This window comes from Diceros bicornis, chromosome 1 (assembly GCF_020826845.1).
Source record: "Diceros bicornis minor isolate mBicDic1 chromosome 1, mDicBic1.mat.cur, whole genome shotgun sequence".
NCBI classification, from domain to species: Eukaryota; Metazoa; Chordata; class Mammalia; order Perissodactyla; family Rhinocerotidae; genus Diceros; species Diceros bicornis.
In genome coordinates, this window is record NC_080740.1 from 70,458,905 (window position 1) to 70,485,875 (window position 26,971).

A 26,971-nucleotide genomic window follows, 5' to 3' on the forward strand; every position below is an offset into this window, starting at 1 on the left:
GTTCAGGAGTAGACATGTGTCCCAGAAGAGCCAATGAAAGAAACTGCCTTTTGCTGGGAATGCTGGAGTGGAAGTAAATGCTCTTCCCTGCTGGATATAAAGCTGAGAAGATGGTAGGTCTTGGGTTTCTGCTCTCATCTTGGAACCTGAAATGCAAGCTTAAGCAGCAGAAAGTGGAGCCAAGAGATGGAGAGAAATAAATTGGTTCCCAATGACATCATTTGAACCCCAGTTTCAAACCATCCCTGAAGCCCTCCCTATTCCTGGACTTTAAGTGCCCTGAACCATTAAATTTTATTTTTTAGCTACTTGAGATGAGTTTTCTGTCACTTATAATTGAAAGAATCCTAAATGATACACTGTCCCACTCAGGGAGGTCTTTGGGCCAGTCTTTGATTGCCTTCAGTGATGAAGACCACTCTTCCTCTTAGGAAAAGGTTCCAAGCTTGTTTTTTCCTTGCCTCTCCAAGCCACTCCAAGGGAGACGTCAAGGCGCAGCTGAGAGAAGAGAGCAGAAATGACAGATGTGAAGAGTGAGACCATCCACAGCTGCAGGGCTGGCTGACATTTATGGGAAGTGTTAAATCACTAGGGTCTTCCAGGTTGTTTAATATCATATATTGATTTGCTTTTGTTTCCCTGAAGGGAAGAAGGATTTGACTAACAGCCAATGTTCCCGTGAGAGCAAGTGCCAGAAGGGTTTTACTGAACACCAAAGAATGGAAAGCCAGACAAGAAAAGAAAAAAGAAGAATGATGGGTTGTAAAATTGGAAAATAATATGTACCTCACTGGGGCTGACACGGCCCTGAACACGCAGGTGAAGAAAGTAAAATTTATCTTGGGCATCTTGCCACTTCCTCTAATATCGTCTGTAACCTACTTCCTACTTCACTGCTCCTCTCCCCAAGGGGGCGCCATCTTGATACATCTAGAAAACTAAGGTAATTAGAGTTGTTCTTAAGTACTTTTTACACATTCAGCACTTGGTCTATTCACATACTCTCATCTATCTATCTAATAAGTATTTGTTAGGTGTCTATTTTATGCCAGGATTCTCTTTTTTATTGTTGTTGTTTTTCCTTGTAGAACACAATTTGAAATTGTGATTTGTAATTATAATTTAAACTGCTAATCCTTTTGATTTCTGTGAGCATCTGGTCTTCTCAGGTCCCCAGGCGGTAAGCACAGGAGAGACGGTTCTGCTGGACACGGAAGGAGAACCAGGATGTGCACTGTATCTCCACTCCTCGGCCAGCGCCAGCACAGAGGCAAGAGCCCAGTCAGCAGTTGCCAAATGAATTGCATGAACATCCTTTTCACAGAGTAGGGAACAGAAACTCAAAGAGGAGAAGCAACCAGCCCAAGTGAAAGTCAGAAGGATTAGAACCCTGGTTTTTTAATACTTCTTTAACCCAGTACCCTCTCCCCACTACATCCCAACCCATACTACCAGAACTCTACTCCACTGTAGCCTACCAGGCTGCAGTTTTTTGGGGGGTTTTTGGTGTGTGTTTGGGGGGGGGTGGGGTCATTAGCTAATTTATCAATTTTTTCCAGTTTTATTTAGATAGACTTGACATACAACACTGTATAAGTTTAAGGTGTGCAGCATAATAATTTGACTTACACATACCATAAATTACCACAATAAGTTTAGTTAACGTCCATCATCTCATATAGATACAAAAAAGAAAACAGTATTTTTTTTCCTTGTGATGAGAACTCTTAGGATTTACTCTCTTAACAACTTTTACAGATACCATACAGCAGTGTTAACTATAGTCATCATGTTGTACGTTACATCCCCTGTTCCTATTTATCTCATAACTGGGGGTTTGTTCCTTCTGATCACCTTTATTCAATTTCCCCTCCCCCTACTTCCTACCTCTGGCAACCACAAATCTGATCTCTTTTTCTATGAGTTTGTGGGGGCTTGGGGGTATTGTTAGATTCCACATGTAAGTAAAATCATACAGTATTTGTCTTTATCTGTCTGGCCTATTTCACTTTGCATAATACCCACAAGGTTTATCCATGTTGTCGCAAATGGCAGGATTTTTTTTCTCCTTTTTATGGCTGAATAGTATTCCATTGTATTTATATACCATAACTTCTTTATCCATTCATCTTGGCTGCAGTTTTACAAAGTTAGAAGTATAGCCACCCAGCCCAGTCTCCCAGCCTCCTCTCTTTCCTCCATCCCAGCTGTAGAGGAAGTAACCAGCCACACAGAAGACGTGCACAGTGTTTTCTGCCAAACCTATACCCCATGGACACCACGCCAAAGAGGGAAACAGGAGAGGGGCTGATAATAGCAACTTCCACCTGGATCCACTGCCTGTGGTTTCCTTTTGACTCACTCGGATCTAACTTTCTAGATGCTCTCAATGTCATCACTATCATCATTGCTGATGTTTATTGAGTGCTCACTATGTCTTGGGCACTGTCCCAAGCCATCTTACATGTATCGTCTCATTTAACTCACCGACAACCTTACAAGGCTATGATATAGTGATGAATAATGGTGAATTATTCTGTTTGCCAATGAAAGAACTGAGGCTCAGAGACAGCTGCAAGGTCAAATAGCTACAAATTGGCAGAGTCCAAATGTGAATTCAACCCACTCTGATCCTCTCTCCTCCCACCAGAGCCTGAACTAACTAATAGGCAGTAAAAAAAATAAAAGACATCATATTTTCCAGTGCAGGCAGCCTTTGGCTTCTCATCTGCTTCATTTCGTTTCCTCTGTAACAAACCTGCTGTGTGACTTTGGGCAAGTCACATATCTCTCTGGGCTTAGATCTCTTCATCTGTAGCACGGAAGAGCTGAACTAGAGCTATCTGGCCTTGAAATGTCCTTCCAGATCTAACATTCCCTTTTCAGATTCCTTCCTTCCTCTGCCACCCAATGCAGGCTCACCAAATTCCACCATTCCCCCTTTTGGGAATGAAGAATACTATGCTAAAAATGAAAATTACCTAGTGTTGCCCCTTCTCAGAAATCCTTAAATGAGATTCATCAAGCATTTTGTTGTAGTAAATCACAGAATCTTAAAAAGTCAAGAGAACATTCTATTTACAAATTAATTATAAAATACCTAATAGCCATCACTTATTGGGGCACTTGGCTGAATATTCCATATGTTTTTTAGCTAAACCCTCAAACAACCCTCTATGATCTGTGCTCATATCATCCACATTGTACAAAGGAAGAGATTGAGGCACAGAGTGATTAAGTAATCTGCTCGAGGTTACACAGCTAGTAAGTGGTGGGGCTGGACTTGGAATTCAACTGGGCTTTACTCCAAAGCATCTCCCAGCGATCTTCTCACCCAGGTGTCCAATCCAGAGCAGAAATTGTCTCTGAAAATCCCGAATAACAGGCTCTGCCTGAAGACCTGCAATAGTGAAGAATTTCTAAAATATGCAGCCTTTTAGAAATGGAGATGACAAGAAAACAAAACCTGTAGCCTTGGTCCCAACTAAAGAGAGAAGAGAGGTACGTGTGCCTCTTTCTGAAGTGGTCCACCAAAAGCAGAAGGAGCTCTGCCTTCCTCTTGGTATTATACCTGCTTGTAGCAAAAAGGTGCTAAAAAAAATGAAAAACATTGTTCTAAGTGCACCAGTTGGTCTCCTGTGTGATGTCAACATCATTAGTCTAATCAGTGATAAAAAGGCAAGCCAGTTGTCATCAGGATGACCATCAATAGACCGCTGCATTAGACGGCATTTCTTGCCTCTAAGCAGAGACAGGTATGATGGTGATGACTCCTATGGCAACTATCAGGACAGGAGGGCAACTTATGGAAGAATCTTGCCTCACAGACCAGATATCCTAGTCCTTTCCCCAACTTTGAAAATCTGTACATCGTTACAAATGCTGATCTCTCTTTTCTTCACCTGTCCACATCTTCTCAGGTCCAGATAGTTCCAATCCCTGCTATAAAGCCTTCCCAGAGTCTTCCAGCTCCCACTGGCTTAGCACTTCACTGCATTCTGATTCTCTTGTGGGATAGTTTTACCCTGTCCACTAAAGAATGTGTGGTTCTAATTCTAGCTCAGTGATGTGACCTTGGCCTGGTTACTTTCCCTCTCTGAACCTCCGTTCTTCATCTGTAACAAAGTGGTTGAATAAAGAACGGCAGATGAATTTTATTTCATGAGCTTGCTCCATTCATTTGCTAATGGCTGCCTGGAAGTGCAATGCTAAGAAGGATTATGAGGCCAACTCTGAACTCAGTGTAAAAAACTGTCAAGGTTGACTCGTGATGCTGCCATGGGCATAAGAGGGGTGAGAAGCAACCCCCATGCTATGCTGTGGCCATCCATAGACTAGATGATATCTGAGGTTCTTCTGCTCTGACAGTTCATCAGTTCTCTTCTTTTGTATCCCCAATATCAGGAGTACATTCAGTCAAACTTGCTCAAATTTTTCCAACAAAGTATCCCAAATGGCAGAGGTGAATTAGCTAACACATATTCCCAGGACACAAATGGAATAAAGATATAGAGAAAAGCATAATGAAGGAGTCACTGGTTCTAGACTTACCAGGTCAGTCCTTGCAAAACCAGCTGGATTGTATTTCCCATCTTTGGTTGTCTTGAGATTGCCTGTTATATTCTTCAATAAACCTTCTTTTCTCTGAGCTAGACTGAGTTGATTGCTGTTGCTTGCAACCAAATTAACTCTGCTCTTACCAAGAGCTTATAATAGTCACCACTCACTGAGCACTTACACGTACCAGGAATTGTGCTAAGAGTTAAACTTCATTTTATTTAGTCTCCATTATCAGCCTCTGCATGAGGTATTATTACCACCATTCCACACATGGTGAAACTGAGATTCAGAGAGGTTAAGTCGCTTGCTCAAGCTCGTAGCGCCCGAGTCAAGACTTGGTGCAGTTTTTGCTAACCACAAGGCCTGTGATCCTAACCTCTGCATTTGCAAAACAGCTTCCAAATTATACTTCTGTTAATTTTAATCTCTAAAGGAGGTGAGGGTACCAAGACTAACCGGTACTACAGAATTTGCCGTATTTATTCTGTGACCTCCCATGCCTCTTGGGCACAGCACAATATACTCCTGAGGATGTACATGTGCCAGATGGAAACACAGAAAATTGAATAAGTCAATGAAGTTTTATTTATGGAGGGCTATTCTGATCTTTTCAGAGAGCATTTTGGATAGTTCTCTGAAATTGCCCGCTCCCCAGTTGGTGACCTCGGGCACATACGCCATACCAGCAGTCCGCGCGTGGCTGTGGCAACTTGACTTCACCAGCTGCAGAAGCAACCTCTTGGCTTCAAGTCTTCTACCCCTGCCCTCTTTCTCAGAAAACCTTTCATCTTCCAGAAAGGCAGCCAAAAGTATTTTATATGCTTATTTATTTGGGAGCAATTTAGAAGTGGTAATATTTAATTCCTTCTCCCATTTTTTTAATCAAGAGTTTGACTTTTAAACATCAAGTTGGCGAGCTGAGCAATAAAATGTGCCCGAGAGTAGAAAAATAGTATGTTTTTAATGAGTGCCTTCAAATTAATCTGAGGATATTTCCAACATGGAAATACACCTCTTAACACTCGTATGTTGTAGGGTCTGCACACCTGGCTGTGGAAGAGATTTACACTTGCAAATTCTAAATTCTAACTGAGTAATATTTCTGCTTCAACCAAGCTTCAAGCTGTTCTTTAAAAAAATAAAAAGAAAAGACAAGACTTTGTTGTATTTGGAATTGAGATTTGTTCGGTACAAAGAGGTGGCATTTGCGGGGATGAAGGAAGAGGGAATATTTAAGGACTGGCATAAAAAACTGGACGAGTTGATCATTCACGGAACTTCAGAACAGACCCAGTGGGCAAAAAGACTTTTCTGTTTCTGCAAATTTAGTTCATTGTCATTATTTTGTTTGGTAGGGCTAAGTTTGGGTTCAACCAAGAGTCTGCTGGTTCCCTCCAGGTAAGAGGAAGGAAGCATAATAAGAACTACAGGAAAAATTGCAGCTGTTCATTAAATATATACCATATGCCAGGTGCTGTGTTAACTCTCTGCTTTGCATTATTTCATTTAGCTTTAATCTTCTCAGCAACCTAGGAGAGAAGTCTTATTATTACTACGATTTTACAAATGATGAAAATGAGAGGTGCATAGACTCAAAAATTTGCCCAAAGTCATACGGATAATAAGTGGCAGAGCTGGGACATTCCGAGCCCAGAGGCTGTCTTCCTGGTTGCTTTGTAATGCTGCCACTATAGGAAGGTCCCCCAGGCCCCAGAAGAGACAGTCCTGACTTCTGCCAGCACTGGAAAGGAGACTCTGGGCTGCAGTGTGAGGCACACCTGCTCTGTCGTATTCTCTGTTCCTCCAAGGACCTCACAGACTTGGGGTCCTTTATGACTGAGAGAGACTTTGAAAGATAATCTACTCCCCTTCCCCACTCCGTTTTACCGTGAGTTCACAGAGGGCCAGAAAGTCAACATAACCTGTCCAAGGTCAGAAGCAAGAACTCGTGTCTCCAGAATCATCGTTTCCTCACCTCTACATGTCTACAGCTTACTCCAGCACCCTTTTCTACCTGGAACTACTGGTCATAGCAAACCTACATTCAGTGGGACTTCTCTTATACCCACCTCGCTCATCAAAACTCATCCATCCAGTGTCCTGACACCATACGTTTCTACTAGTTGACCCCTGTTATGTTGAAAAACTGAATGAATCCTAGAATGTCAGAGTAGGAAAGTCTGAAACACATCATCTTATCCATTTCTCTCATGTTAAAGGTGGGAAACAGTGTCCTGGAGAAGAGAAGCAACTTGATAGTGTCTGTGAACCTCAAGGGGCATACAGGACTGGAGTACAGGAAGGAAATAAGTCAGAACCTCTTTTATACTCGTTTTTAGGTTAAAATTGAGAAAGAAATTAAGCTTTACTACTACATTATATGCATAATATGGTTTCCCCAGGAGGTCACATTATCTAAAGTACGCGATGGGTCCTGAAAGAGGAACAGAGTTACACAGGTCAGAGGAGTCAAAAGTGGGCCCCTCTTATTGGCTTGGTTTTGGGTATTACAGTGCATTGAAATTTATGCGCTCCAGAATGTCACAAAGGTTGTTAATTTATAAAAGAAATAAGATTGCTACATAGTGGAATATTTATACTACTTTGTAATTAGGTAGGAAATAATCATGAAAATCTTTAGTGCCCCACTGAGACTAGCTGGTTATTTTACGGGAAAATATTGAAGAGTTGTCGAAATTAAAGTTAAGCTATTCATTTTTTTAACAAAAAATTCGAATCTTCCAAATTTGCTTAAAAAAAAAAAAAAAACTCTTGCTCTAGAGAGAGCATTTTGAAAACAGATGTTGGAAATGTTTCCCCATTGTATATTGCCTAAATTGTGTCCTGAATAAAAACTCTACTTCCTAACCTGTTTAAAAATATTTCAAATAAAGAATTTCAGTGGTTTTAACCCAGTTTTAGAAATAAACCAACTAACTGACATCTAAGAAGATAGAAATTTACTAGCTAAATTTCAACCAAACCTTTTCATAAAGGGGTGGATAGAATTTTAAAATGAACATCATGATTTACAAAGTACATCTAGTCATACCCTTCTAATTAGATCAACATATCAGTGTGCAGTACATTTTTGATTTTGATAGTAAGTAAAAATCAAGTGTCAAAATAACTTGAACTTGGACAAGAATTCATAAATATCAAAGTCTTAAACCAAGGGTTTAAAAAAAGCATAGTGTAGGGGCCGGCCCGGTGGCGCAAGCGGTTAAGTGCGCGCGCTCCGCTGCGGCGGCCCGGGGTTCGCTGGTTCGGATCCCAGGCGCGCACCGACGCACTGCTTGGTAAGCCATGCTGTGGCGGCGTCCCATATAAAGTGGAGGAAGATAGGCACAGATGTTAGCCCAGGGCCGTCTTCCTCAGCAAAAAAAAAAAAAAAAAGAGGAGGATTGGCGGATGTTAGCTCAGGGCTGATCTCCTCACAAAAAAAAAAAAAAAAAAAAAAAAGCATAGTGTAGCATAGTTCAACCACATTGACCTCCCTAAAATATTAATAATATTTAACTATTTTGCATGCTATATGAATAATAATATTCAATGAGAGCAAAAAAGATTTTGCTTTTATTTTTAAATGTTTTATTTCTACTCTCATGCTTTTAAAATTTCTATTTGCTGTATGTTGTGTAATGTACCAAATATCTAGTACAGTAGAACTTGAATGTAATTTTAAAATAAATATGCATATATTTGAGATGTGTGCTCAACAACGCTTTACTGAGAGGGGAACTGATCCAGAAAGTTGGCAGCTTCTGGTCTAAAGGCTTATAGCTGGGGCTGTGGAAACTCAGGGCCCAGAAGCACTCCTGGCCTCCAAGCATCTCTGCCAGAGTCAGAGCAGCTCAGCTTGGGATGCCAAGTTCCTGCCATGGCAGCGGGAAGATAAGAACAACTAAGCCATTTGAGTTCTCTGAATCCAGAGAAAACCCCAAGGGTCACCCTCTGGCCCCATCACAAGCCTAACAGGCCACAAACTTTTTAAAAGCTTCACAGAGTTTGAAATTTTGTGCCAGGCAAATATCCAGTCATGTTAATCCTCTCTTTGAAAATCCTCAAAATTTTCCCCTTGCCCAAAGTTTACAGTCCATGGACATTTCCCATTTTCCACGGGATTTCTCTAACTAAATATAGAGTAAATCTTACAGGAGGAAATTGGTTAAAGACTTTGGAGTACGTCAACCCGATGGAAGTGTACGTAGCCATTAAAATAAAGCTAGATATATAATTATTGATATGATGTAGAATTATGCCCATGATAAAGCAAAAAAGCATACGTACAGGATATACACAAAACATATGTGCAAAATAGCTCCCCTTAACAAACAACACACACAATTCTAACTATAGTTGCTCTGAGTGATAGGTTTAGGGGCAATTTACTTTTCTTATTGCTCATCTGTATTTTTTTTTTTCTATTACAAACTTGCAGCACTTGCATATAAAAAGTTGGGTTTTGGGCCGGCCCCGTGGCTTGGTGGTTGGGTGTGCACGTTCCGCTGCTGGCGGCCCGGGTTCTATCCCGGGCACGACCAACACACCGCTTCTCTGGCCATGCTGAGGCCGTGTCCCACATGCAGCAACTAGAAGGATGTGCAGCTATGACATACAACTATCTACTGGGACTTTGGGGGAAAAAATAAATAAATAAAATTAAAAAGTTGGGTTTTTTTCAATTGAACTGATCCAAATAGACATTTCCACTGAACAGCCCCTGGAAGGGGTTTTACTTACAACAATGACAATGACAACAACTATTCTTTACCTACTTAGGATGGCAGTTTTGTTTAAAAAGCCCTTTTTAGGGGCTGGCCCAGTAGCATGGTGGTTAAGTTCGTGCTCCGCTTAACGAACGTGCTCTGCTTCAGTGGCCTGGGGTTTGCGGGTTCGGATCCCGGGCACGGACCTACACACCACTCATCAAGCCATGCTGTGGTGGCGTCCCATATACAAAATAGAGGTAGGTGGGCACAGATGTCAGCTCAGGGACAATCTTCCTCATCAAAAATAAATAAATAAATAAAAAGCCCTTTTTAGTCCATTATCTCCGTCAACATTTACAACACAGTGATATTCCCAAAGCACCACCTTAAATTGTCTCTAAACTCCTCAAAACCCTTTCTAAGCCTATCTACCATTATGGAAATAAAAGTCCAAAATCATTTATGTGACATTCAGTCCTTTTATAATCTGACTTTATCCACCACTTCAGCTTCATTTCCGCCTGCTTCTCACCCCCACTCATGTTCTAGCCACCCTCTTCCTGACTTCTCCATACACTTTCCTGCCTTTCTTTATGCTTTTCTCTCTAGAATGCCCCTTCTGTATGTTCTTCTTTGTAAACTCCTCTCAGTTCTTTAAAATACAGATCAAATGTTTCTCTACTGATAAATCATTCCTTAGGCCTTCTATTCTCTCTATTCTCATAGCTCTTTCTTTCATTTTTCTTTTATAAAATGCTTTCCTGAGGGGCAGCAAACCCCTCAAGAACAAAGGCCCTGTTTACTCAATTCTGAACTCTCAACAACAAGCACTATTCCTGGCAGATAGGAAGTACTCAGTAATGACAGCTGCCTTAAGGAAAAGAAAGGCGCCCTGCACAAGACATAGAGAAGAAAAAGTTAGATTAAGGTAGTATTCCCAAGAGACCTGGCCAGACTTGATAATGGAAATCTCAGTGTGGTTCAACAGTAAGTGACAAGACAGACTCAAGAAGGAAAAAAAAAAATCTGGCAGCTGCTACGTTTGAGCCATCCCATCTAATCAGGACCACCTCGGAATGGTCTCTGCCCTCTGATGACAAGTCAGAAATCGGATCCTTTTCATGCAAGTTTGGGCAGCCAAAAGACATGGTGGGAGCTTTCCATGGTTCTGAAGCTGTTAAACTGTCATCCACCCATTTTCCTCCACTCGTTCAATAAGGAATTATTGATGTCCTTCTGTAATAGGATTGTTCTAGGCTCTACATTAGAATTGCAGTGATCATTCTGTCTTCTTGGAACATACATTCTAGTTGCAGACAAAGACACTAAACACAGAAAGAAAAAAATCTATACCTAATTCTGATAAAGGCAATGCAGAGAATAGAATAAGGTGACATGATAGATGAAGAGTGCTACTTTAGATTGGATGGTAAGGAAAGCCTTTCTGAGAAGGTAATACTTAAGATGAGTCTGGAGAAAAGAATCTGCCAGCCAAACTAAGAGCATTCCAGGCAGATAAGACACCCTAGGGAGAAGGAGGTAGGTATGTTCAAAGAACAGAAACAAAATCTGTGTAACTGCAGCATGACAAACGAGGGGAACAAGATTGGGGAGACAAGAAGAGGCATAATCAAAACAGGGCTTTTTATGCTAGGGTGACTGATTTGAATTCTTTCCAAATCTGATGAGACAATCTTGCTAAGAAGGACTTTCCAGGCAGAGTCTACAGGGGAATGGAGGCTTGGACCCTCCTCTGGGCTAATCGTGAGCTTTAATCCTCGGAACTAGCCAACTTTGTGATTTCTCTAATTATGGTCTTGATCCTTAAGACCAGACTATCTAAAACTGAATTTGGCAATCAAGCCTCTCTCAATCAAGAGAGAATATAGGTAAGGAGTACACAGAAGTATGAGAGTAGATATTTTATAAGTCTATGAGAGACAAACACGAAACCCGGGAGAGTCCAAAGGAAAGTCATTAATCAGACCACTAGAATGTAAGCTTCACGAAGGCAGGGACCTTTTCTGTCTTCTTTATTACTAGATCTCCAGTGCCCACAATGGTGTCTGACCATATTAAGTGCTCAATATATACTCACCAAACAAACAAGTGGAAAAAAAATGAACAAAAGATGTGGTGGCCATGGAAGTGTACCTCACACATCTTCAACTACACGGAGCATAATTCACCAAGGGCCCTGCTGATGAAATCTACCAAGTTTCTCCAATCAATGACTGAGTGTGACAGCCCGTTCCAGGAGACACAGGACTCCTCGATAGCCTTGCCGAGCTTTCCTTTGACTGCACATCAGCCCATGATGCTTCCACCAAGCCTTCCTCCTCGCTCTCTTTCACTAGGGGTCAGACTTGTATTGCAGTCTTATAGCTCTCCCCAACTCTCCTGTCTCCCGCCCCATTTTTTCTCCTAGTTTTTTCCACTAATGAAATCCTTGGACATTTAATCCCATCTTGGGTTCTGCTTCTTGGAAGACTCAGACTAATGCAAAAGGTTTAGGGTAACTCCAACTGAGCTAGACACTAATGGAATCTCTTGCTCCTATGGGGTTATCTACTTGTGTACTTCCTCCCAAGGCAGGAATTAAGCAACCCTGAAGCCAAAGGGGAGGACGGGCAAATAATTGCTCCTAAATGGAAAGGGAAATTAAGAGGGAGAGGTAGAAAGAAAATTCTGAAAAACTTTCCTTCTATTTCCTACTATTTCTTACTGTATAGGAGCTACTTTGTATCCCTAGTTTAAAAACCTAGTAGATTCTATTTTTAATGTCTTCAAAAATTAGTTCCTCTAAGCTATAGTATCCATAACTCAAAGTGTTTGAACAGGAAACACTTTCTCATTTAGTTGCTTGAATTGCAATTCATTGATAACGAGCCAGGATTGTGGATTATAAAATACCTGTGCTGTACTTTAAGATACACAAATCTCTTATACATCCTTGATCAAAATTTATTCTCCCAACAACTTTGTAAATTAAATGGAGCAAAGAATATCATTCCCTTTCCACAAGTGAGGACACTGATATCTAAGAATGCAAAGTAGCTTCTTAGTAATTTACAGAATACAGAGTACCCACACCTAAGTCTTTTGGCTTAGAGCACAGGGCTGTTTCTCCACATCACGCTGCCTTCGCAGCTAGTTCATGGAGTAAACATCTTTTTTTTTTTTTTTTTTTGCCTTCCCTGCAACCATTCTGCTTTCTTCTGATAAGAGCATATTTCCTCCATTTTCAGATCGTAGGGGAGGAAGAAATTTTCTTCTGCCCTTCTAAGTTCTTCTGGCTGGTCTAAGAATTAAATTGATAGGAGAAAGATGAACAGGAGAAAATCAAACAAAGTTTAATAACATGTATACATGAGAGAAACCCATGAAAACTGAGGAACTCACCAAAATGGCCAAAGCCACCACCTTAAATACCATCTTCAGCTAAAGGCAAAAGAGGACATTGGGGTTAGAGGTTTGGGACTTCAAAGGGGAGGATGGCAATTCACATGGAGAAGGAAAAGCAAATGTTTAGTCAATAAACGTGTGCCATGCCATACAGAGACAATGGGACATGGGGAGGACTTTGGTCAGATGGGCCTTGCTAGGTTCCTCCCTGTCTACCACACCTAGTTCATATTAGACTATAGTTATCTATGGTGATAGCTCCTTCCTGGGACAGGCCTTCCATCTTAAATTATTTTAGGCCATTAGGGGGAAGGTCAAAGTTTCTTCCTCAGTCTTTTATTCTTAAAAATAATCCTCAAGCCAAAGAGACACTTTTTGGGGTGGCAGTGTCTGCTCCTCTACAAGATCAGGTGTTAACTATGGGACTAATTCCACCACAGCTCCAAAGGTGAACTTGTGACCCAAGCCAGGCCAGTCGTAGACAGCACTGAATCCCCCATGGATAGGCATAGAACCCAAGAAGGGCCACTGAGAGCCACCTGAAATCCTTGCTGAATCCACTGGGGAAAAGATATTTTCACATGGCCAGCAGGTCATTAACCATATTACCCCCACATGGAAAATCCCTGCCTGGATGAAGCAATACAGTAAAAAGTAGTGCTGAAAGGTAGAAAAACATGAATTCCCAGTGATTTCACTTGAGCGCCTGGATCCAGCTATGCCTAAATCTTAGTACTCTAGACTTCACAGTTGTGAGAACCAATAAACATCCTTTTAAAGATTTGGATAGCTTGAGTTGTGTTTCAGTCAATTGTCAAAAGCTTGACAAATTGAATTAATATTATATAGGTAGTGATAGGAGCAAAGGTACCTCAGAAAGGAAAAGAAATGTAACAGTGAATAATTTTTATGATTTTGGTATAGAATGTCATGTGGCTTCATGCAAACAAATGCCCTCACCATTCATTTTTATTTCCTATTTCTACCAATGAGCAGAGAATAGAACTGAAATCAAGAAACTTCAAAAGCATTTTTCCTTGAACTTCAAAAAATCAGTTGGATAATTCTCCCTCGATATTTTAATGTCTGCACCAGAAAGAATAAGACACAGTATCTTTAATTCCAAGAGGTTTAGATTTTGGAGGGAAGAGGTAGTTGGTCACCAAAGTAAAGATATGAAAAGTGGGGATAAAGGTGTCTCTCTGTAGGATTCTCAGAGGAAAAAGAGGAAGGACTTTAAATCAACACTGGATAATGTTAGAATTTACGAGTAGAGTCTCATCCCAGCCCTCTCTATCCCCCTTCCTCTATTTTTCTCCACAGCACTTATCATCTAACACACAATATGTTTATTTCTTTATTTATTGCCTACCTCCCCTACCAAGAATGTGAACACCATGTGGGCACTGACTGTGCCTGTTTTGTTCATTGCGCTGTCCCTGGCTCCTAGAACAATGCTGGTGCACAGTGAGTACTGATAGATGATGGTTGAATATTTCTTGAAATGTATTTGCATTTCTACAACCCTCATTTTAAATTATGTATTATAACAACATTAAAATATAACAATACCAATTGATGGTTATGTTCAACTATTTACATAGAGAGTCCTATATTCATACAATAAGCAGAAATGTATGCTATAATCCACATCTCCATTTACCATACAAATTGAGACTATGGTTGATTGAATCATGAATCATGACAGCATCACCTTTACAGCTAAGGCAACTCAAAAGAATCAAATAGGGGCCGGCCCAGCAGCACAGTGGTTAAGTTCGGCGTGCTCTGCTTCGGTGGCCCAGGGTTCGAGGGTTTGGATCCTGGGTGCAGACCTACACCGCTCATCAAGCCATGCTGTGGCGGCATCCCACATACAAAATAGAGGAAGGTGGGCACAGATGTTAGCTCAGAGCCACTCTTCCTCAAGCAAAAAGAGGAAGATTGGCAACAGATGTTAGCTCAGGGCCAATCTTCCTCACCAAAAAAAATAAAAAAGAAAGAAAGAAGAAGCAAATAGACTGTAGAATTGTGCTAATCCATTAACCAGCAGCCACATGTGGCTATCGAGCACTTGAAATGTAGTGAGTTTGAACTGAGATGTGCTGTCAGTATGAAAAAACACACAGGACTTCAAAGCCTGAGTAAAGAAAAAAATAATGTAAAATATCTCAATAATTTTTACTTTGATTACGTGTTAAAATGATAATATTTTTATATATTTATAATTTTTATTATATATAAATTTTATATATTTGTAATTTAAGATATATTTTATATATTTATATGTATTTATAATATATATATTTTATATAATACATTATATAACATTATTTCAGTTAAATAAATTTTTAATTAATTTCTCCTATTTCCTTTTCCTTTCTTTAATGTGGTTACCAGAAAATTGAAAATCTGTGTCTCTCATTTCTGGCTTATGGCTCCCATACCAGAAAACTGAAAATCTGTGGCTTGAATTTGTGGCTCACCACCTACTTCTGTTGGACAGATCACTATGGGGTGATAGCTTTGCAAACTCAAGCCTGAAAAGTTGGATGATGGACCCTGAAGTCCCTTTCTGTCCTCTGGCTTGATCATTCCAGGAAGCATCAAGAGCCATTGTTATAATTAAAATTTTCTCTTAGCTACCTTCTTTTTTTTCTTGAGCCAACTGTTTAAAGTCTTCACAAGGTGATGCATTTTTTTATGCCAAGGATTTCCAGTCATGGAATTCCTGACAAAGCAGATGCCACAGAGGGTAGCCACGACATGCCCTGGGTACATGAAATTTTTAACTCATTCATTTTGATGCTAGAGGCAGTTTGATATCTCTCTGTTACAAATCTCCCACATCAAATCAGCAACATTGAAAAAATTGGCTTCTCTCCCTCCTTACTCACGTGCTACAGTGCAGTTCATAATGTTCTCTCTTCTGGGGATTTCTATTTCATTTTTCATGAGTTTCATATGTTTTCTCATCTGGTCACATTAACAGAGAGCCTTTAATTATTGCTTAACTACTTTTGGTGTCTATTTGTTTTGTCTCTTGTCCTCCAGAGTGGAAATAAATTAGGGTTCACATTGCCCTTCTCTGTAACCCAGCAACTGTCTCAGAGGAAAGGCCTTCTAATTCTTTGCTTCAGTCCTGGTTCTCAGGAGACGATAGTTGGAGTGAATGAGTGAATCCACCTAAGTCCCAGGAATGCTATCTACATTGTTCAGCTGATTTCTCAAAACCAAAAGAAACCCAGAAGAACTGCTCTAATTTCCCACGATTCAAGGTTTCGGTGCTCCCTGTGACCCCTTCCCTGCTTTCGTATGCTAAGTCCCCTGGTCAGACTTGTTTATAAGAGGACTGGGGGGCAGGGAGATCAAGTAGTGTGGTCCTCAGAACAGGGACTTCAGAATTACTGGGATATTGTTAAAAACACCAATCACCCTACAGTTTGAGAACGAAAGGAAAGTGTAACCCAATGTCTGGAAGGGAGAAGACTAAGGGAGAAGCAGACAGAGGGCAGGCATGGCCTTCCCAGAGGGTGCTCGCCATAACGTATGAGCTGGACTCCCACTTCCATACCACCGTGTAAACCTTCCCACCTCAAATGTTTTTCTTTAGAACACATTGCACATTGCGCAACCCTCAAGAGCACGTTGTCTCCCAAAGTGTCTTCACCAAAGACAGCTGGAGCTTTGTGCCAGTGTTTGTGGAAAATAAATAAGGGCAGGCTGTGATTACAGAGAAGGGTCTGTGGGTTCCTGTTAAAAGGAAAGGAGGAAAATAATAAAGGGGAAATAACAAGCATCAAGAATCATAATCTTAGGCAAAAAGACACTTGGGAACAGTAGGCAAGCTGAAATTCATGAATATACATATGAATCCAAAGAGAGGAAATAAAAGAAAATAAAAAAGAAATGTTTTAAGGAAGGGGATAGAGACATAGTAAAGGAAAAAAAGAAAAAAATGCTCATCTTACTTGTAAGAAATTGATCTGTACTTTGGAGTCTGGAATGGCAACAACAGCTGTAGCTGAGAATTTGGAGTCATGAGCAAATTTAATTTCGGAAGCAATGGTGCTCCTGTGGACAGATTCTCCGTGAGCCCTGCAAAGACAGCAACCACACCTCCTGCAAGGTTGTCCCTCTCGACTCCTGGGGCAAGAAGGTTTAGTGTGGGGACTGTGTCAGTCAGGGTTCTCCAGAGAAATAAACCAATAGACTATATATGTATTAAATATATATATATATATTTAAAAGAGATTTATTATAAGGAATTGATTATGGAGGCTGAAAGTCCTAAGATCTGCAGGGTGAGTGGGCAAGCTGGAGACCCAGCAGGACCAATGGTATAATTTCCAGCCGGAGGACCAGCAGGCTCGAGAACCAGGAAGATCTGATGTTCCAGTTCATGCCTGAGGCAAATAAGACTGATGTGCTGGCTCAAGGCAGTCAGGCAGAAGGAGGGTCAGCCTTTTGTTCTATTCAGGGCCTCAACTGATTGGATGAGGCCCACCTACATCAAAGAGGCCAATCTGCTTTACTTGGTCTACCAATTCAAATGTTAATCTCGGGGCCAGCCCCATGGCTTAGCGGTTAAATGGGTTAAATGCGCGCGCTCCACTGCTGACGCCCGGGCTCGGATCCCGGGCGTGCACCGACGCACCCTTGTGCGGCCATGCTGAGGCCTCCGGCCATGCTGAGGCCGCGTCCCACATGCAGCAACTAGAAGGATGTGCAGCTATGACATACAACTATCTACTGGGGCTTTGGGGGAAAAAATAAATAAATAAATAAATAAATAAAATTATTAAAAAAAATGTTAATCTCATCTAGAAACACCTTCAAAGACATAACCAGAATGTTTGACCAAATATCTGGGCATCCCATGGCCCAGTCCAGTTGACAGATAAAATTAACCATCACCAGCACTCTCCCAATATGTGGCAAACACACCTCCCACCAGCCTCTACTGCAGCTCAGCTACAGGCCCCAGGATTTAACTTTAGAACATCTGCATCATCAACTTCTGCCCAGGAGGAGCTGATTTTTTGTAGAATACATCACAAAAGTTAAGCAAGGGATCTGAATATCTCATTTATATAGATAACACCTCAATAAAAAAAAGAAGTGAAATGAGGGCAAGGGTGTTGCCACATGACCTGCAATGAACCTGGTACGTCTACACCTGTGAGAGCCCCTGCAATTCTGGCACAGACACCCAGCTGCAGACTCTAGAGCCCCGAGCTGAGAAGCAGTATGTCGGGGAGCAGGGAGCCCCAGGACCACCCCAGGTTTGATCATTCACTAGAATGACTCATAAGACGCAGCACATAGTTGTACTCACAGCTAAAATTTATTGCAGTGAAATTTATTACAGGATTCAAAGCAAAAAGAGCAAAGGGAAAATGCACCTTGGGGGGAAGTCCAGAGGAAACTGGGAGCAGCTTCCGAGAGTCCTCTCCCAGTGCAGTCACATAGGATGTGCTCAGTTCCTCCAGCAACAAATTGTGACAACACGAATGAAGTGATGTCTACCAGGGAAGCTCATTAGAGACACAGCACCCTAGGTTCTTATTGGGGGCTGCTCATATAGGCACCCTCTACCTGGCACGTACAAAAATTCCAGACTCCCAGGAGGAAAGCAAGTGTGCAGCATAAACCACGTCATTTGTACAGTTTAGGCACAGTGAGAGAATCAGTTAGGGAATGATGAGAACCTCCCCAAATCCAAGTGTCATTCTTGGATGCAGGCCTCTCTAAGGATAGCTTTCTCAAGCCTGCTATACTAATCTTTTTCTGCACAAGCAGGAAAGACTTCCTGTACCTAGCTACCACGTCCATGATGAGAATGAGAAAGGAGAAAAGAAAGCCACTTCAGAAAGGGATATAGGAAAAATGAAACTCAGTCACCAAAGGTTAGACCAAGAACTGGACTTTCTTCTGCCACAATATAAGGAACTTGGAGATATGTTGTCCCCAGTGCAGAAGTCTGTGGAGGGTCAGAGGGGTAACAACTACTTCAATAGTAGTGGTATTGTGATAGTAATCCTATCACATAAGGAAGGTGATAGAACTTACCATCTCTCAGGAATGTGATTGCTCAGCCAGACTACGGTAGACAGACATCACAAGGTCCCCACTGAGCGACTTAGTACATCCAGAGGTCCTATCCACACTAGCGAACTGCTCCAGCAGAAATGCAAAATCCTGAATGCTCACGTGGACCATCTGCAGTGGGTTGAGCAGAACTGACCCTCCCAGCACGAGTAAAGGAGGTGAACAGAGGTCTCAGGGTTGTGAAACTGGCAAACAGCCATAGATGATTAAGCAGCTAGTAACTATGGAGGATCAGAATTGGCCCCCAACCCCACTAACTAACCAAAGGAGTTTGGGATGGGAGGCCTGCCCCCAGAACAGGCCATTACCATAAACAACTCCAGTGATTGGGTGGGTCCGGGCTAAGCCCATTCTTAGTTCTGCTTGCCCTTTATAAAAGACATTTCCATTTGTAAAGAAAATCTCTATTTGTAAATGTATCTTCTTCTCTGTACCTTGAAGAAAGGACTTAAATCTGCATGATAAACTCACCCATTGTTAACTGTGCTGTTTAGATAATATGCTATCTGACTTCCACTAGGTTCCTATAGGTAACATCCCCCTGGAGCCAAGGTCACCATGGTGATGGGTGTTTGAGCTATTTTTTTTTTCAGGAACTGAACCCCTTGTCCACTTCAGGCTGGATTGAGACCACCAACCCATCAACTGGGCCCATGCAGACATGTGTCCCATAAGCGACCTTTTGACGGCAAGAGGTTGGAACTCCACCCCCCTGGCGTGCTAAGGCCGCCATTCTGTGAACATGTGTCCTAGGAAGAGGCATGAAGCCTGACTATGCTTGAGCAGATCATCAATTACCTCATCTCTCCTCACCTCCAATCATTTCAGACCACCTCGCCACCTTCCCCATAAATACCCCTGAGTCCCTATTTTCGAGGAGGCAGATTTGAGACTTGTTCTCCCGTTTTCCTCACTTGGCTGCCTTGTGATTAAACCCTCTCTCTCTGCAATCTCTCGTCATCTCGGTGATTGGCTTTCTGGGCAGTGGGCAAAAATGGACCTGGTGCCATAACAATTGTAGCGGGGAGAAGGAACACGACTCCCAAACACTTGCAATTGAATGAACTGATGTTCAGGATGTTAGTATTTAATTAGGCATTGCACATAAGTTCTCATGATGCTAAATAGAGTAGAATTGCCTGTCACTAGAGTTTCTCTGGTTGTAATAAAATATTCTGTTTCTGTCATTCAGAAAATAAAATTAAAAACTCTTGTAATTCAAGGAGCGTTTGTAGAAATATTTTTGCTTTGTTTGGTCATAAGGTCAGAACTACAAATATGTGTCATGTTAGAAGAAAACTATCCTTAAATCAATAAGATACAAGGGCACTGTAGAGCAGAGATCTTAGGTGGAAAAATCTCCAGTGGTATACAACAGCTCCTGCCTTAGGATTAAGGTTGTCGGTATTTAAAAGGTGATTGTTTCTTATTTTTGTAGTGATTGCCTGAAAATTCTTGGCACTGTCTGAAAACGACTTCAAGGACAAAGGGAAAATCTAAATGCAAAAATGCCTTGGATAGCATTGACAGCTCTCCCTTTCAGACTGAAGAGCTTTGCTATGCTTATGCCCCAATGGTCTTTGTATTTTAGCTAAAGCGACCTTCCCTTTAAACATGTAAATATCTTTTATAATCAGAAAAATCCTTCAGACACCAACCCCAGGGGAAGATTGAAAAGCAAGATGGACCCATCTCTTAGCTTGATAGCAAAGGGTTGGAGCCTGGGAGGGCATAAACACTGTCTTCTAAAGAGCATCTTACTCCCTCTCTCTGATTCTATTATGTTGATAACCATCTAATAGCAATTTGCTTTTTAAAAGACTAATAAGTTGAATGTCTGAAGTCAAGGGGAACCACCATCTTTATTAGCTTAGACAAGATCTAGGGAATTGCAAAGTAGAGATGAAATTTCTGCCTCAGTCTCTGAATGATAAAGGACTCTGTCCAGAGATGTAATCATCCAATAAATAGTGCTGTGTCCCACACTCAGGGGAAAGATGCTCTAAAAGCTTTCATCATTGCAGGAGTCTTGTGTCTTCCTCCATCTTCCTTATCACTAACAAGTGATAGAAATAGTGGTATTTGGTATTTACCTTTGGGGAGAAATCTTGTTATGTTAAAATACACTTGACGATTCTATCTTTCATAAATCTGAGTGTAAAAACGCAAAACATGGAGGAAGGAAACTAGATTGTATTCCTGCTAAAAAGCAGTGGGTGGATGCAGAGATGCTGATCAAGTGACCTTCATCCTTCAGCTATGCTGGAGGATGACAATTTTTCCCATCACCCTCTTGGTTCCCAAACTGTATTAGATATTTTCCTGGCTGTCTGTAATTTCTCCCCCACACCAGATTTCTGAGTTGCATTAGAGACAAAATGGAGCAAGCCTAGCATACTCTCACATTTTAGAATGATGATGGCCAGAAATCTATTAGATTTCTTGTGAAGAAATTTTCAGGGTTGGAGTTAGGATACGATATGGGAGAATGTAGTGGTTATCCAAGTGGGGCCCCCCCATATCCTATGGTTCTTTGGAGGTGCTCCAAAGGGGGTGAAAGGAAAACCAGAATGGTAGAGCTGGCCATCACCCCTACCTTAATCAGAGCCACTACACCATTATCTGCATGTGTGTGCATGCATGTGTATGTGTATATGCTTATGCATGAGTATTTATATATGTATCCCTCATATGATTGATTTGAAAAACAGACTGTTGCAAAAAGTAATTTAAAAATATGTAAATATTTTATGGAGATGATGAAGTAGTAGACTAGGAATCAAAATATTAACTTCCTATGTGGCCTCAAGCAAGTAACTTCACCTCTCGAAACCCTTTTACCCTGATCAGCTAAATAAAAGGGGTAGCCTTTCTGACACCCAAAGTTCCGTCTAGCTCTGGAAGTTTATGACATTTTGATGGAGGAGAGAGCAGTCAGAGGGAAGGAGCAAACTGTCATGAGTGTAGAGAACTCTCCCCAGAAATCAGAGCAGCCATCAACACCTTCAGAGCAAGTGAATTGCCTTTGCTTATCTTACATCAAATGTAATACTTGACAAAATGCCACTCCAAGCCATGTCTGAGTCCCCAGACACTTTCAGAGACAGCTGCCGGGCTAGAGAAAACAGGAGTCCACAGCTTGTGTTAAATGTAATGGCTCTTCTTCCCTAGAAACTCTTCACTTTACTTCCATGCTCCTCCCCACAGTGTTGTGCCCACCACTAGTCTACCTATGAGCAAGAATATCCCATCATTCTGCAACATTCAGAGGGACTATGGGCTGAGATGGGAGATTGATTAACAGTCAACCTTCCAGAAAGGGTCAGCCTATCAGGAAATCATGAATGGAGCCAAATTATCTTCAGCCCATTCAGTCATACTTTCTGGAACTTTTTTCCCCTTGAACTCTTCAAGCACTGGGTATCAATGTGACAATTGTGTGAGATGCTATGCTAGAAGCCAAGGTTACAGAAATGAGTAAATCACGGTTTCCACTTGAGAGCCACTGGCCTCTGGGTGGGGAGAAAGCACCCACTACCACATAGAGTGCTGAGAACTGATAGGCAAGGGCAGGGATGTCCTGGGCATCACTCTCTACTCAGTGTCAAGCAAAATGCCTGGTACTCAATAAATAGTATGTGCTCAGTGAATGTTTGTAGAATGAACAAATGAACCTATGGGAATGTAGAAGGGAAGGCAATCAGTTTTGAATGGGTTGTGGGTGGAGGAGAAAGCAATTGGAACTATACTACTTATTCGTCAGAAGACTCTGATAAGGTAGGAAATGACTGATGAGATTTGTTGCTGTTCTTTTTAAGTAAATATTCACCAAGAGGTAGGAATTTCACAGCCAAAGGAATAAATCTCTGATGTTAAAAGTCTAGACACACTGAATGGAGTTTCTGAGGGTTGATTTGTTTAGTTTTTAGGGTAGAAAGAAGAACATTGAAAAGTTTAGCCTCAGTTCTAATATTTACTCCATGGATTTATCCTTTTATTTTTTATTTATTTATTTATTTTTTTTTTGCTGAGGAAGATTCACCTGAGCTAACATCCATGCCAATCTTCCTCTATTTTGTATGTGGGTCGCCACCACAGCATGGTTGCTGATGAGTGGTGTAGGTCCACACCCAGGAACTGAACCTCGGCTGCCAAAGTGGAGCATGCCGAATTCAACCACTGGGCCACAGGGCCAGCCCCGGATTTACCCTTTTTTGCATTGCCCTCAGCCTGGCCTTCCAGGAATATATACCCAAGGCAATAAATACTTTATAATTTAATGCCCCAAACACACTAGTTTAATTGAGAAGTACCGAAACACTAGAACCTCAAAAAATATGACGAATATACTTCAGTTTACTCAAACCTTCCTCTCCAATTGTAATTAATGGTGTTAGGGTTAGGATTGCCAGATAACATAGTGGACCTCCAGTGAAATTATAATTTCAGACAAACAATGAATACTTTTTAGTATAAGTATGTCCTAAATATTGCACAAGACATATGTAACCTCACACACCAGTTAAATCTGGCAACCCTGGTTGGAGGGAGAATATTTAGACACTGTAGAGAGCTGGGTCTTAAATAAAAATTACCACTAATTCCGAAGCTCATATGCTAGTTGTTCCACACTTTCCCATATAGTCCCATCTCCTTGGAATTCCATTAGTCCTACAAACATTTTCCCTCTTCTGATATTCTTGTAGAATCCTTGACCAAAATGGATTTAATCCAGATAGGAGATTCCAAGGGAGAAAGCTCTGTGGAGTTTGGCTGGTAAAGACAGCCTGTTCCACCCAGTCCAAAGCCAGGATCCTGATCATAACTGTAGACCCCTTCATGGTGTCAGCGAAGCTCACCAAGGTCCCCTTAACTACTCCGCAGGCCGTGGGCCCCCACAAGCCATGCTTATGCAACATGACCCTGCCCCCAAGTCACAGCTGCTTGGCTTCTTTCTTTTAGAAATTTGGAAATGGGACTGAGAGATTCTAATTCAGTCTAGGGTAGTCTCTTGAATGGAGAAGATACAAATTCAGGAGCTATGACATAGCTATAATCTGACGTCCCTGTGGTCCAAGATGAAGAGGAAACTGGTCTTCAGTGTTAATAAAAAATAAGAGACGAGAGCAGACATTCAGAAAGAAAAATAGTCCAGAGACCAAAAAGTCCCATTGTCTTCATTCTAGCCCCTTCCTAGGGTCTAGCTGCATCTCTGCCTGTGATTTCCATGAAAACACCCATAGCCTTACAATAAGCTCTCCCTTTTACTTGATCTAGTTCAAGTCAGTTTCTACCACTGACAGAATCCTAGCTAATACTGCAATTAATTCTTTTTATTTTTAACCTGTCTTTTTTCACAAGGGATTTCAGGTACCCATGTATAAAGAATGGATGTTCCGATGGATAAAAGGTAGACAGACTGATCTCTTCCCAAGAGGGCAGTCCCTGATGGGCAAAGCAGCTAAACTACCCACCCTTCTCTATAACCCATGTCTCCATTTTAAAATATATCAGTTGAGCACCTACCCAGTTTCAGGGTCTGTTTGGGTGCTGGGACACAGCAGTCAGTAAGGTGACCAAAGGTCTGCCGTCCTGCAGATGTATGTGCGCGCACACACACACACACACACCTGCACACCCACACAATGTGGCAGTAATCCAGACCCAGATGATGCTGGAAAAAAAAGAAGAAATTTCAAATCTGAGATATGTTTCAAAGAAACTGAAAGAATTAACCCATTAAATATAATGGAGAAATACTGATGAAAAGATAATTTCCATGTCCATTGTCTAGGAGAATGGAGGTGCCACTAAAAAAAAAAAAAAAACTAGAAATCAAGAAAGATTCAAACTAATCTTCTGTTATGCTCCATGTACAGCACAACTATTTCCAGCGTTATCTCCAAATTATCAGCTGTCCTCTGTCTTTCAACAAATCCATGTTTTCCCCAGATTTCAAAAAGGTAATTCAAAAACTACCTCTTCAGATCTAATCAAAAAGTCAGAAAAAAGAAAAGATTCATAGGGATAAAAACTGATAGAATTGACTATAAAAAAAGAAAACTATATGGAATTCATAGAAAAGGATAAATATCTGTGTAAACATCCCAAAAGAAAATTGGACCACATATGGACAAGGAAATATAAAATAGCTGGTTGGTAAATTAAAATTCTCTTGATCTCTCTAATAATCAAAACAATGTCAATAAAAAGAAGAAACTTATTTTTCACCTATCAGATTGGCAAAGCTGTAACAGAGCAATAACACTCAGCATTGGGGATATAGTGGGAAACGCTATGGGGGAGAGAAGTGAAGATTCTTAGCCTTCATAGAGAGTAGTCTGATGATACATATCAAAACATTAAATATGTTCACCCTGCGACCCAGCAATCCCACTTCTCAGAATTATTCCTCAGGAAATAGGAGGACAGTGGCATATAGTCATAACTACAATATATTTACTGTGGATATGTTCACAATAGGAAAAAAATGGAAACTTTTCAACATATTAATCTGGGGGTTGATTAAACAAACAAGGTATCTATCTGTACAATGAAATGCTATCCAAATAGTAAAGATGATAATGTAGGTCTATACTACCTTTATTGCCATGGAAAAGATGTCTACAATCTACTACATGAAACAAAGCAGTGATAAAATAGTATGGAAATTGCAGTCCCATTTTTCTCATTTTTGACATATGTCCCTATTTATATGCATATATATGATCAGAAGAAAAAAATCCAGAATGATAGTCACCACAACATCAGCAGCTCTTATCTCTGGGTGGTGGATTATGCTGATATTTACTTCTTTTTTAAAAATGTGTCTTCATTTTCTGATTTTTTCAAAGAGAAACTTTATTATCAGAAAAAATAGCTACTAAAAATCATTGCTATATAAACAGCTCACTCAAAAATAAGAAAACACCATAATTCCAAAAGAAATAATTGGCCAAAGGATATCAGTGAGCAATTCATAAAAGAAGTTTAAATAACATACAAACATATGGAAAAATATTCTGCTTTACGAGTAATCAAAGTAATGAAAATTAAAATATTTGTACCTTTCAATTTAGCAAAGATTTTTTTTTGTTAATTAGAATACACAGTGCAGGGAAGACATATTTAGACAAACATGATCAAATACTGTTAATAGACATGTAAAGTGATACTAGCCTTTTAGAAAGCAATTTTGCAATATTTTTCAAAAATCTTTAATTCTCTAATTTATTCATACATTGTGATGCAATATTTCTACTTTGGGTAGTATTTTAAAACAAACAAATCTAAGTGTGTGTGTATATATATATATATCTGTATCTCCACACACAAAATGTTTACCAAATCACATTTATTATAAATAGTATAATTATATATTATAAATATATTATAAATAGTATAATTTTTATACTATTTTTATACTATTTATATAAAGTATTTTTATACTTGAATGTTCCCCCACTTTTCTTCTCTAGATTTAGAAGATTTTCTGCTCAGCACTGAAATCTCCAGTTTGCATATGTATTCATGCCCATTTTGTCATGCCATTCTCTTGTCAAGAAACCTTCTCTGGTTCCTCGTTGCCTAGGATATCGAGTTCAAACGCCACACTGGCGGGACTCCCGAGATTCCATCAGCTGCCCAGCCTTCTGCTCTGCCTCATTTCTTACTCCTCTCCTAAACGGCTCCCACATGATCATTCATGACCGTTGGTTTAACCATGAACCTTGGTCCAGGCTGTCTCCGCACCTGAATGGCCAGCCTCTGGCCCATCACCTCTGCCTCTCCAAGAGCTATCACTCCTTGTAAGGTTTAGACAAGTCCCTTTCCTTCGGGAAGCTGGCCGTGATTACTGTGGCTGTCCTGATCTTATCCTTCTCTAATTCAGTCTATACTGCTTATACTCACTTTGGCCCTTACCTTATACTGTCCCCTCTAGCTAATTGGGACGGCGTTTTTCAGGTGGGCTGTGTATTGGGAGGAAGAGACTCCACACACTGACACCCACTGAAAATTTCTGAATACTTGCTGAAATAAATCAGAAATTTAAGCCAAAGCAAAGTGGTAATGTGAACCAAAAACCAATGCAGCATCTCTCAGATGTCCCCCAAACCCCCTAGTGAGGGACCCTCAGATCCCCATGACTTTCTCCACCAAAGCTAGGGTCTTCCCTGATCTGA

At 40.8% G+C, this 26,971-nt stretch overlaps 1 long non-coding RNA gene across 3 annotated transcripts in view; it reads right to left on the bottom strand.

The window, feature by feature from the left end:
* The window catches only part of LOC131407920 (uncharacterized), a 171,921-nt gene extending 152,856 nt beyond the window's left edge, over nt 1–19,065 (bottom strand). For all 3 annotated transcript variants that reach the window (XR_009220687.1, XR_009220686.1, XR_009220685.1), the window contains exons 1-2: nt 18,750–19,065; nt 16,649–16,775 (exon numbers count right to left, since the gene is read on the bottom strand). This is a non-coding gene — a long non-coding RNA (uncharacterized LOC131407920). The remainder of the gene's footprint in view (nt 1–16,648; nt 16,776–18,749) is intronic.
* Nucleotides 19,066–26,971: the final 7,906 nt, after the last annotated feature.